The following is a 13,086-nucleotide window of genomic DNA, read 5'->3' as shown; positions in this document are numbered from 1 at the left end:
CAGAGTGGGATGAAGAGGCCTAGTGGGGGAGACTCTAGTGCTCCTGCTAAGTGTTACAGATGTGGTCAGGCGGGACATCGTTTCCATGAGTGTGCTAGTGTTGAGAAGAAGTGTTTCAAGTGTGGTAGAGGTGGTCATTTGGCTGCAGAGTGCCGGTTGAAGACTCTGACTTGCTTCAACTGTGGAGAGGTGGGCCATATCAGTCCACAGTGTCCTAAGCCGAAGAAAGAGAATCAGTCGGGAGGAAAAGTCTTTGCTTTATCGGGTTCTGAGACTTCTGCAGATGATCGTTTGATCCGAGGTACGTGTTATATTAATGGCTTTCCTCTTGTAGCTATTATTGACACCGGTGCTACTCATTCTTTTATATCTTTGGATTGTGCTGTGAAACTTAAGTTAGAGATATCTGAGATGCTTGGAAGTATGGTGATTGATACTCCTGCGAAGGGTTCAGTGACTACTACTTCAGTTTGTTTGAATTGTCCTTTGAGTATTTTTGGTAGAGACTTTGGGATAGACCTTGTGTGTCTTCCACTAGTGCAGATTGATGTTATCTTGGGAATGAACTGGTTGGTGTTTAACCGAGTTTCTATCAACTGTTTTGATAAGACTGTGATTTTTCCTGAGATTGAGGAAGGAAAGGATTTGTTTCTATCAGCGAAGCAGGTGAATGAGGAAGTAGCAGATGGGGCAGAGTTGTTTATGCTGTTAGCGACCTTGGAAGCTAAAGATAAACTGGTGAATTGCGATCTAGCGGTGGTGTGTGATTTTCCTGATGTGTTTCCGGAAGAAGTGAATGAATTGCCGCCAGAGCGTGAAGTTGAGTTCTCGATTGATTTGGTACCTGGTACTAGACCGATATCGATGGCTCCGTACCGTATGTCTGCTGTTGAGTTAGCTGAATTGAAGGGTCAGTTGGAAGATCTGTTGGATAAGAAATTTATTCGTCCGAGTGTGTCACCGTGGGGTGCACCAGTGTTGTTGGTTAAGAAGAAAGAAGGTACTATGAGGTTGTGTGTGGACTAAAGACAACTGAATAAAGTGACAATCAAGAATCGGTATCCTTTGCCGAGGATTGATGATTTGATGGATCAATTGGTCGGTGCGAGTGTGTTCAACAAGATAGATTTGAGATCTGGGTATCATCAGATACGTGTGAAAACTGAGGATATTCAGAAGACTGCTTTCAGAACAAGGTATGGACATTATGAGTATTCTGTGATGCCTTTTGGTGTGACTAATGCGCCTGGAGTATTTATGGAGTATATGAATAGGATTTTCCACCCGTACCTAGACAAGTTTGTTGTGGTGTTTATTGACGACATTTTGGTATATTCGAAATCTGAAGAAGAGCATGCGGAGCATTTGAGAGTGGTTTTAGGAGTTCTGCGAGAGAAGAAGTTATTTGCTAAACTGTCGAAGTGTGAATTTTGGTTAGAAGAAGTTAGTTTTCTTGGTCATGTGATTTCACGAGGTGGTGTTGCTGTTGATCCTTCTAAGATAGAAGCGGTATCTAAGTGGGAAGCTCCTAAGTCTGTTGCTGAGATTCGAAGTTTTCTTGGACTTGCTGGTTATTATAGGAAGTTCATTGAGGGATTTTCTAAGTTGGCGTTACCGTTGACGATGTTGACTAGAAAGGGACAAGCGTTTGTTTGGGACTCAAAATGTGAAGAAGGTTTCCAAGAGTTAAAGAGAAGGTTAACTACTGCTCCTATTTTGATATTACCGAGTTCGTCGGAACTATTTGAAGTTTACTGTGATGCTTCATTGTTGGGCTTGGGTGGTGTGTTGATGCAGAATAAGCAGGTTATAGCTTATGCTTCGAGACAGCTGAGGGTTCATGAGAGGAACTATCCGACACACGATTTAGAGTTGGCAGCTGTGGTGTTTGTTCTGAAGTTGTGGAGACATTATTTGTATGGATCAAGATTTGAGGTTTTCAGTGACCATAAAAGTTTAAAGTATTTGTTTGATCAGAAAGAGCTGAATATGAGACAGAGGAGATGGTTAGAATTTCTGAAGGATTATGACTTTGGTTTGAATTACCATCCGGGTAAAGCAAACGTAGTGGCTGATGCATTGAGTCGGAAATCATTACATATGTCTATGTTAATGGTTAGGGAATTGGATTTAATTGAGCAGTTTAGAGATTTGAGTTTGGTGTGTGAGAGTACTCACAATAGTGTTAAATTGGGAATGTTGAAGTTAACGAGTGGTATTCTGGATGAGATCAGAGAGGGTCAGAAATCCGATATGCTTTTGGTTGATAAGTTGACTTTAGTGAATCAAGGTCAAGGTGGTGAATTCAGAGTTGATGAGAATGGTATTTTGAAATTTGGTAGTCGGGTGTGTATTCCGGATGTTACTGAGCTTAAGAAGAGTATTCTTGAGGAAGGACGTCGTAGTGGCTTGAGTATTCATCCTGGAGCTACGAAGATGTATCATGATTTGAAGAAGTTATTTTGGTGGCCGGGAATGAAAAGAGAAATTGCGAGTTTTGTTTATTCTTGTTTGACTTGTCAGAAGTCAAAGATTGAGCATCAGAAGCCGTCTGGGCTAATGCAACCGTTGGCTATTCCAGAGTGGAAGTGGGATAGTATCAGCATGGATTTTGTTTCTGGTTTACCGAGGACAAATAAGAATTTTGAAGCTATTTGGGTGATTGTTGACAGATTGACAAAGTCGGCTCATTTCATTCCGATCCGAATGGATTATCCGTTAGAGAGATTAGCTGAGTTGTATATTGAGAAGGTTGTAAGTTTGCATGGTATTCCGTCGAGTATTGTTTCGGACAGAGATCCTAGATTTACATCGAAGTTTTGGGAAGGTTTGCAGAGGGCTTTGGGAACTAAGCTGAGATTGAGTTCTGCATATCATCCGCAGACTGATGGTCAGACTGAGAGGACGATTCAGACACTAGAGGATCTTTTGAGATCTTGTGTTTTGGAAAAAGGAGGTGCTTGGGATTGTTATTTACCTTTGATTGAGTTTACCTACAACAATAGTTTTCATTCGAGCATTGATATGGCACCGTTTGAAGCTTTGTATGGTAGGAGATGTCGGACACCTTTGTGTTGGTATGAGTCCGGTGAGAATGTTGTGGTTGGACCGGAGATTGTTCAACAAACTACGGAAAAGATTAAGATGATTCAGGAGAAGATGAGAATTGCTCAGAGTCATCAGAAGAGTTATCATGATAAGAGGAGGAAGTCACTTGAGTTCCAAGAGGGAGATCATGTGTTTCTTCGTGTTACTCCGATAACTGGTGTTGGTCGAGCTCTGAAGTCGAAGAAGTTGACACCTCGATTTATTGGTCCTTATCAGATTTTGGAGAGGATAGGGGAGGTAGCCTATCGTGTCGCTTTACCGCCGTCGCTTGCGAAATTGCATGAGGTTTTTCATGTGTCTCAGTTGAGGAGGTACATTCATGATCCGTCGCATGTAGTCCAAGTAGATGATGTACAGGTGAGAGATAACCTGACTGTTGAAACATCACCTATGAGGATCGAGGATCGAGAGTTGAAGCAGTTGCGGGGTAAAGAGATTGCCTTGGTGAAGGTAGCTTGGGGAGGACTAGCAGGTGGCAATGTGACTTGGGAACTGGAGAGTAAGATGAAGGAGTCTTACCCAGAGTTGTTCGCCTGAGGTATGTTTTCGAGGACGAAAACTCTTTTAGTGGGGGAGAGTTGTAACACCCCGATAATAATAAAATAATTATTTAAATTGAGTTAATAATTTATTTATTAATTTAATTAAATAATTGGAGATTTTATTATTATTATTATTGGATTATTATTATTATTTGGAAAATATATATAAGTTGGAAATAAGAGAAAAGTCTCATTTTTGGAAAAAGGTTTTCACGTGAAAAGCAGAGAAGCGATCGTGAAAGAGGAAAAGGGCAAAGAGGCAGAGCAAGAGGAAGAAGATTGGAGAAGAGAAAGCTTGAAGCTCAAAGATTTGCCGGATTAATCAGGTAAGGGGGGTTTATCGTCGATTAATGGGTATTATGGGATAATATGTGATGGGTAGTGATAAGCCGTTAATTTGACCCTAATTGGGATTGTTGATGCTGAAGGATTGAGTTGGATAAATTGTATTTAGACTGTAATTGAATCTGTGTTTGGGTTAGTTGTGAAATTCCGAACGTATAGCGTTTTACGGAATCGGAATCGGAGGTCCGGAAGTCCTCCAACGGCGGAAAATGCGGAGAATTCTGCGTTCTGCCTTGTGTTAGCGCAGGAACTGCTGTTTTGTCTGCGTTAACCGGTTAACCCAGGGTGTTAACCGGTTAACACTGTTATGATTTGTGAAAATGTGTTGTTTTGCCTGCGTTAACCGGTTAACCCAGGGCGTTAACCGGTTAACACTGTTACGTTTTGCCAGAAAATATGTTTTTGCCTGCGTTAACCGGTTAACCCAGGGCGTTAACCGGTTAACACTGTTGCAGAGTGGAAAAATTGGCTTTTTAATGTTGTGTACATAACTGAGAGTTAGCCTATGTTGGCGTATGATGTAATAGGGATTATATCCCGCTGTTTTAAGCAGTATAGGTATTAGTAGAGTGCGCTAATACTGTGACTAATTATTTGACATGATATAATGTTTGATACATGTGTTGAGGAATGTATGATTGTATGCATATTGTGGCCTTTATGGTGGTAGCTAATTCCCGTGGTGAGGAATTAGTGATGTTAGTCATTTTGGACTGTTGTTGATGTTTGCATGCTAGGTGAGTTAGCGTGCATAGCATGGCCCTTGGGGTGGTAGCTAATTCCCATAGTGAGGAATTAGTGATGTGAGTCACTAGGTCTCAAATGAGTGGGACTAGTGAGCTTGGTAGCCGTACCTGGATTGGTCGGTGAAGTTGAACTATATGTTCACGAATAGTCGGTACCGCATGTGTGGAGTCTCATTGCATAATGTATGTATGGCGTATAATATGAATGGATGTATTCCAATATTATACGTGTGTTTGTGTTGTTATGAAGTATGAATTGAGATTATACTTGTGTTTTATGTTGGTGTTGAGGATGATGTTAAACTGATGTGCTGTTACTGATAGTATGTTGTGATTAGGGTGATTAATGTGTTAAATTACTTAACAATACATAAGATTTTATAATGCTTGTTATATCGATTGAGGAACTCACCCTTACAACTTTATTTTCAGGTAACGAGCAGTGATTGAGTAGAAGCTAGTCCTTGGAGTCTAGTAGAGTTCCTTAGGGGGTCGTGCTCTGATAGATGTAACATCGGGATGGGATGTTTTATGTTGTTGAATAATTTACATGTGAATGTTACATGTTTTACATGATTGAGGAGATCTTTATCCGCTGCGTTTTATGCAAATGTTTATGTTTTGAATTAATAAAAGAGCATGACCTTATCTGGTTGAATGGTGTGAATATTATGTGTGACACCCTTGAATGGCATAATTACTCTGAATTGTTATATGTTTATTATTTCTTATTTAAATATTTGGGGTATTTTAGAGGGGTGTTACACCTTTATCATTCATTTCCATTTACATTTCATGCAACTTATTTATGTTTCAAGTCCTTTTCACTTTGCTCATTTGAGCCATATCTTATGATTGGATATATTGTTTATTTGTATTTTGTTTTGTTTATGGTCTTAGGACCTTAAAACACCTAATAACAACAAAAACCCTAAAAAACATTTTGGTGGACTGTTGGACTTGATCTGAGCTTTTGGACTTAGAACTAGGCAACATTCCTTGTGCTAAAGGACTTGGCCAATGCCAACATTCAAGATTGAGCTATCTCTGCTTGTGTCTTCATCAGATGCAAGACCTTGAGTGCCCTTGATTCGTATGTTACTCTATCTTTGTGCTTAGTTGTTATTTTGTTATTATTGTATATGTCTGATATTTTGTTCTAAGTTGATCAAGGAATATTATATCTGATACATTGGAAGACATTGAATACTGCTAGCTATTGGAATGCTTGCTTGGATATTGTGGCTATCTTTATTTGATTCCTTGGTCTTCATATGATGCTTGGATATTTCTCATTGCTCATTGCTTATTGCTTGTCAAAGTCCAAAGGAAAATGGGTTTCTATATGAAATTCTTGTCTGTTGGATTGCATCCCATTGGTCAGATCTTTTAAACTCTTAACTTTTAAGGGTAGTCTCTTCATCTCCTCCCACTTATTTAATTTCAAAAATCTCTCCCTCTTTTCAAAAACTTTCTTTGCTTGTGATTTCAAACTTAGACATATTTTGATGTTTAGAAACTTTGGCCTTATGCCATTGAATTTTTCAAACCCTTTCTTAAATCAAACTTGTAAATAAACTTAACCATATTGACTTTAATTTCAAAAAGACAAAAAGAACTAACAACCCCATTAAAATATTTGGCCTTTAGTTCCCTTTCACTTAAACTTTTGTTAAAATCAATTCATCAACTTCTTTGAAACTTTTACCACGAACTACGAGATTTTGATCCCTCATTTTTTATGTTGGTACGTAGGCATAAGACCGAAGGTCTTTTAAAACACAAAAATATAATTAATGAATTCTTTTCTCCTTCTCTCACTCTATATTTTATCAAACATCACTTACGCCAAAAACATATGCACACAAAAAGGGCTCTCTAGGAGTACCTAGGACACTTTGGGTGCTAACACCTTCCCTCTGTGTAACCAACCCCATTACCTGTAATCTCTGGAATTTTATTAGTTTTGATTAAAAACTTCTTATCTTTGGGTTTTGTTTGTACTTTTCTCTTTTCCTTTGGAAACAATAAAAGCGCGGTGGCGACTCTAGTTTTAATGACGTCAAGTTTATCCATAACTTGATGGTCACGAATTTACTGCTACAAAGAGGGATGGATAAATTTCTCACACAAAAGGTAGTGAGAAATCCTTAACTAAAGGCTAAGAAGAAAACGGGAATTAGATTCTTGTACAAAAGGTAATGAGAGCTCCTAGACACAAGGTTTACTAGGGATTCTCACACAAAACATAGTGAGAACAAGGTTAAGAAGAAATTTGGGGTGGATTCTCGTATAAAAGGTAACGAGAAACTTCTCAATGAAAGGTTAAGAAGGCACATGAAGGTGGAAAGGATTTCTCATGCAAAAAGCAAATGAGAAACTTCTCAACAAAAGGTTAAGAAGAAAGCTGGCAAGGGCTTCTCATACGAAAGGTAATGTGAAACTTCTCAACGAAAGGTTAAGAAGAAAAGTGAAAAGGATGATCATCTCATACAAAAGGTAGTAATGGCTCCTCTGCACGAGAAAGTTTCCATGCAAAAGGCAAGGGTCACTTACAAAAGCTAAGCAGGTTTAGGAATATAAATACTCAAGCGAAAGACTGAGGTGACTTACAAAAGGTAAGCAGGTGGGGATAACGGTTTTTTTATGCAAAAGGCACAAAGAGGACACATAAAAGGTAAGAAACATGAGATCTTCCTTCTGCAAAAGGCATATGTTACTTACGAAAGGTAAGCTGAGAGAAACTCCCCATGCGATAGCCAAAGGGTACTTACAAAAGGTAAGCAAATGACGAGACTCCTCGTGCAAAAGGTAAGGGTATACTTACGAAAGGTAAGCAAGAATGGAACTATCTCCCATGCAAAAGGAAGGGGAGTAGTTACAAAAGGTAAGTAAATGACGAAAGGTCACAAACATTTGCCCATGGCAAAACAAATAGTAGACCTGCTAGGTAAAACCTAGACTCAAGGGGGTTTGCCAGACGAATCTGGGCTTTGGCACACTCTGACAGGTGGGGAACTTTGCAACAAATAGAGTTCTTATTTCATCCACACAAAACATCACCTTCTTCTCTTCTTCTATCACACTTACCGAGGGACCAACATGAGGTGGCATATGATTGTTGTTGGTGTTGGGACCATTTGGGGTTAATGAAATGGCCTTTGCATCAATCAAATATTGTACCTTATGCTTGAGATCCTTGCAATTCTAGATTGTACGAATAGGTGCTCGCAAGTGTAATTCATAATGGGCGTTGGCATCATATCCCGGAGGAATTGCAGTTGGAGGCTTCAACTCCGTTAACTGTATCAATGACCCCTTGAGAAAGTATGGTAGTAAGTGCGTGTAAGTGGTCGAGATGGGATGAAGTTTCCTCTTTGGCCTCCTTTGCCTTTGTTGTTCGGGTTGATAGTATTGATGTTGTGGATGAGTGTATGGTTATCGGTACTGAGCTGGCTATTGGCCAACATTCAGCTTAGTTGGTATGGCATAAGGTTGTTGCTGATATATGAAATTCTGGTGTAGTCAGAGTTCAGATGTTCTACTCCAAGTCATGACATCTGATCCAACATTGTTACTAATACAGCAAGAAAGTTATACAATTAAAACCAAGTACTAATGTGCACACATTCACAGATGTCACGACATCTGCTACTATATCACCATAGAATGGAAGAACACCCAGTTCTGTCCATCTGGTACAAAGACACAGCAGAGATCAAACATAGCTCTTACTTCTGTTGAGCCTGCACAGTTATCAGCATGATGTCTCAATAGTGATTTGAACATCACCTGTTACAGTATTAAAGTTTGCTGGCCTTGTACTCGTATTTCCTAAAGTAAAGGTTAAACAAGTTAACCTAATTTCCACATATTAGGGTACTAACAAATAGGCTATTTGTTAGGTTCATTAATTGTAGCTCAGTTGTTAGTTTCCTGGATTTTAGCTCAGCTGTTGGACTCCTGAAGAATAGCCTGAGAAAAATACTGAAACAGAAAAACTAACCATCCTACACTTTAGCATATGCTGTCAGGAATGAATGTCACATCATTCAGTTTGACGACCAGAACATATACCATATGCTAAGTCTGTTATTTTCCTGAAAATAGACTGTGCTAAATGTTGTACTGTAGCAGACCAACCAGTCTATACTCCAATATCAGCTTACAGTAATATATGTCAAAACATCCAGTTTGACATTTACACAATGGCCTTATGCCAGGTCTGTTATTCCCTTGATAAACAGACTAAGATACATACTGAACTGAAGCAGAAAAACCAACCTGCCTATTATTCAGTATATGTTGTCACTGATGAATGTCATAACATCCAGTTTGACATTCAGACAGTATACTATGTACCAGGTCTGTTATTCTCTTGATAAACAGACTGAAATACATGTTGAGTTAAAACAAACAGGATTATAACGTGCAGAAGGGAAAAAGCAAACACAGGAAATTGTTAACCCAGTTCGGTGCAACATCACCTACTCTGGGGGCATACCAAGCCAGGAAGAAGATCCACTATCAATAGTATTAATTCAGAGTTAAACTCCCCCGTTTACAACTCTTCACTTAATCCCTACCCAATGCAATCTATACCTAGGAACTCCTAGATAGAAACCACCAGTTTCCATTCCTATCACTACAATTTCAAAGTAATGATAAACAACTTGAACTTCCTTCACAGCTTCGTTCAAGACCATAACTACTCTTACCTACAGGCTTTGAGTTACAGATAATCTCATGCTTTGAGCACTGAGACACACATGGTAACCTTCCCACAGGTTGGGAGGTTTACCTCATACACACCCCAAATTTTTACATTGTTTGAGGCTGTTTAAACCTAGGTTACAATCTATTATTTATAACCTAAACACCCAACTGGATTTGGGCCTTTAGCAATCGCAACAAACTTCTCCTTTGCTGTTACAAATCCAGCAGAACACTTCTGCTATACTCAAGGTCTTCAACCTTTTAGTTCCTAAAATATCTCCATATTTAGAAACTGTATATTCACCAAATATTCTGATTGAGTCTTCAAGACCTCCACAAATAACGCCACATAGGATTCTAACTAATCCCAGAATATTGAATTAGTTAACACATAACAGAATTAACTAATTCAGTTTTATACACAGGCGCGATGTCACAGTCACGATGTTATGACATCCTACATGACATGTTGGTCCAGATGTTGAACTTCTTCAACCCAACATATTAAAACAACAGAGGTGATTACATTATTTGTTTTACAAAATTAATGCCAATCCTAAGGTATTAACAATCTCCCCCTTTGGCAAATTTTAGCTAAAACAAATAAACATTATACTAGACACTACATCCCAAAGTTGGTGTACATGAGGAAGTAGATGTACAAGAGGCAGTTGCATCAAAACCCTTCCCCTCAACCCTAGAGCTTCCTGAAGAATATGTAATGCTGAGTACATAGATAATGTAACTCAGATCACAGGACACAACTGTCCTTTTAACTCAAATCACAAGACACAAGTGATATTAACTCAGATCACAAGACACAAGTGATATACCCAGTTAGTGACTTTTGAGCCTGGAACCAACCAACTTTTGCTCGCTACCATATTTTGCTTGCTTCTGGTACATCCTCGTGACAGTGTTTCTCTCCCCCTTTTTAGCTAAACATTTATAATTGAAACCTTCACAAAACCAGATCCAGGCGCAGTATGCCCAAATCTTAACAAACCCCATGGTTTAGAGAGAATGGAATGTCGCTCTATTGAGAAGAGGAGTGCTGATGCATCCTTTAAATAGACCAGACCGTGCTTAGGAATTAACGGTAAGAGTAAATGCTTGGTCAAGATCCATAAATATTGGCTGAGAATCAGTCAGAGAATCACCAACAATATCTCAGACTATCTTTGAATACCTTTTATAGCTCTTGACTGTTTCTTTTCAGAAACAGCTGTTCTAATGCATGTAGACTATTCCATATATGCAGTCAGACACGTTGCACGCGATGTCTTAACATTCAACGCGGCTTTTGCCTGCATTCTTCATGTATTCTCCCTATCATCATTTCCTAAGACCACTTTCGTACCTCCAGTGGTAACTTGACATCTGGCTCCACTACAGCCAAACTCACAAACATCGGTAGATGGTTACTCCCCCTGTACCACACAACTGTAGCACTCATGCCTATCATAATGGGACACACCACATCCATATTTCCTTATGACTGAAGTTTCAGAAGGAAGTAACAATATAGTCCAAGGCAATGTCATGACATCCGGTCAGACATTCTTCTGCGCACTCAGCCTTGACACACACCACATCATCCCAATAACTAACAAGGTGCAATACCTTGTTATCTGAGAACACATATATCACAAGTTTGATGATTACTTGCAGCGCAAATACATAACTCCCCCTGTCATGAACATCCAACTCTCCTTTTGAAACATGGAGGTCACACATGAAAATATCCAACCCTTCAAAGTAGGACCTTCACATACTTCCTGATTCAAAGAGAACCTAGACCACTTGATGAATGGAAAACATAAGACGCATCTTCATGTCTTCAAAAGCACTCCCTATGTTCAACCTTCTTGGCTGAACACCTCCACACTCTGTGTCAATCTCTCTTCTAACCAGAACAGAAAGCCACTTCATAAAATGTTCTAACATTAGTTAGGACATCCTTCACAACATAACAAAGAACACCATCTGATAATCTTCAGATATCACTGAGTCACCAGCTTGATCCAAAAGAAACCAGACACAAATTGGGACATATACATTCTCATCCCATTACAAGAGATAATCTTTCATAGATAGCTCAGAGCTCCTACCACAAGCTCCAAGAGATGAATAGAAAACACCTCCTTTTGTCTTCAACGTGCTACTTTTCTGCTCAAAAGTACTTTGTCTCAGACTTTCCTCAAGAATAATCAGCTGCCATATGTTGATTATCTTGATCCTTGAACTCACTTCTGAGATAGACCAAATGCCACGGGTTGATTACCTCCTTCATGAATCCTCATATGAAAAAGTCAAATGCCACTTTTTGACCTCTCCAAGTTTATCAGACTTCTCCCAAAGATATTCTGACCTTCCAAGTGAGACTTGAACTTCAAGCTACATGTTAAACAAAACTTAGATTCTCTAAGACATGAACATGTAACATCTTCTCCATCCGGCAATTCCAAAGAACTGCAATGAGAACGATCTTTTTGAAGTACCCAATCTACAACTCTGTAGACGCTTCTATCTTAAGTTGATGTGCCACTTCACCAACTAAGATTCTGATGTTGAACCAAATGTCACAACATTGTGTTTTAACATCTAGCTGTTGAATTCAGCTCCTTCTTCTGCCACTTGAAAGAACTTCCTCCCTACACAGAACAAGAGTTCAACGCTCTCATAGACTTGATTGTGGAACCAAGTTTAAGTAAACAACCTTCATCTTGCAGGTTTGCAGTTAAGTCATCCAAGCTCACACCTTGATGAATCCCTGCTTCTTCTCCAAAGACATCAGACACTCTGATGCATGAGTCTTCAGAAGGACCAGTTAGAGACTAACCCTTCAGCTATACCAAGGATTCCACTTCCTAAAGCAAGGCTGTTTCCATGATGTCAAGAATGCTGCCACTTGTTCTTAACTCCACAGTGTGCATTAGCCAATGCACTTCCTTACCTAGATCAGAAATAAACTGATCCAAGTAACCACCATCAAGACTATGATGCCTTCTTCTTCTTGTACACACCAAGGTTGAACAAGTTTCTTGCCAGGAAACCTTTTCAGAGATCATATGCTTTTGCTGCCACCAAAGAGATAGATCATAAACCACTGTACTATCCTTCCTGTGATTCTGCACGGGGTCTTGAAGAAGAGATGTTCCAACATCTTTAAGAACATCAGTTATCTTGAGCTCCAAGGATAATCAATTAAATACTTGTACTTGGCACAAGTAGACATTGATCTTAAATCCTTTCCCAATTATCCTTTCAGATACTTCCACCATAAGAATACTTTGAGAATACTCTTCTTGTGTCAACATCTTCTGCTTGCGAGCATCTCAACAGTTTTGAGAATCTTTCCATATTAGATTCACCCTTAGGAATGCGAGAGATGACTCCTTCCTTGCAGATGTGTCACACACCAACCAGACCCTAGGCTGACCAACAGTGAGGAGGTTAACCAAGACTCCCCCTCAAATTAACAATCATGGAAACTCCACACCAATATCCATGCATTGTACACAAATGTCTCAACATGACGTACACCATCCCTACCAGTGGCAACTAACTCTATGAGTTATCCCTATACATACTCCAATCACCCCAATCAGACTCCAGCTGACCATAAG

Source organism: Lathyrus oleraceus, chromosome 1, assembly GCF_024323335.1.
Source record: "Lathyrus oleraceus cultivar Zhongwan6 chromosome 1, CAAS_Psat_ZW6_1.0, whole genome shotgun sequence".
Classification (NCBI taxonomy): domain Eukaryota; kingdom Viridiplantae; phylum Streptophyta; class Magnoliopsida; order Fabales; family Fabaceae; genus Lathyrus; species Lathyrus oleraceus.
Note: the sequence above shows the minus strand (reverse complement) of the source record.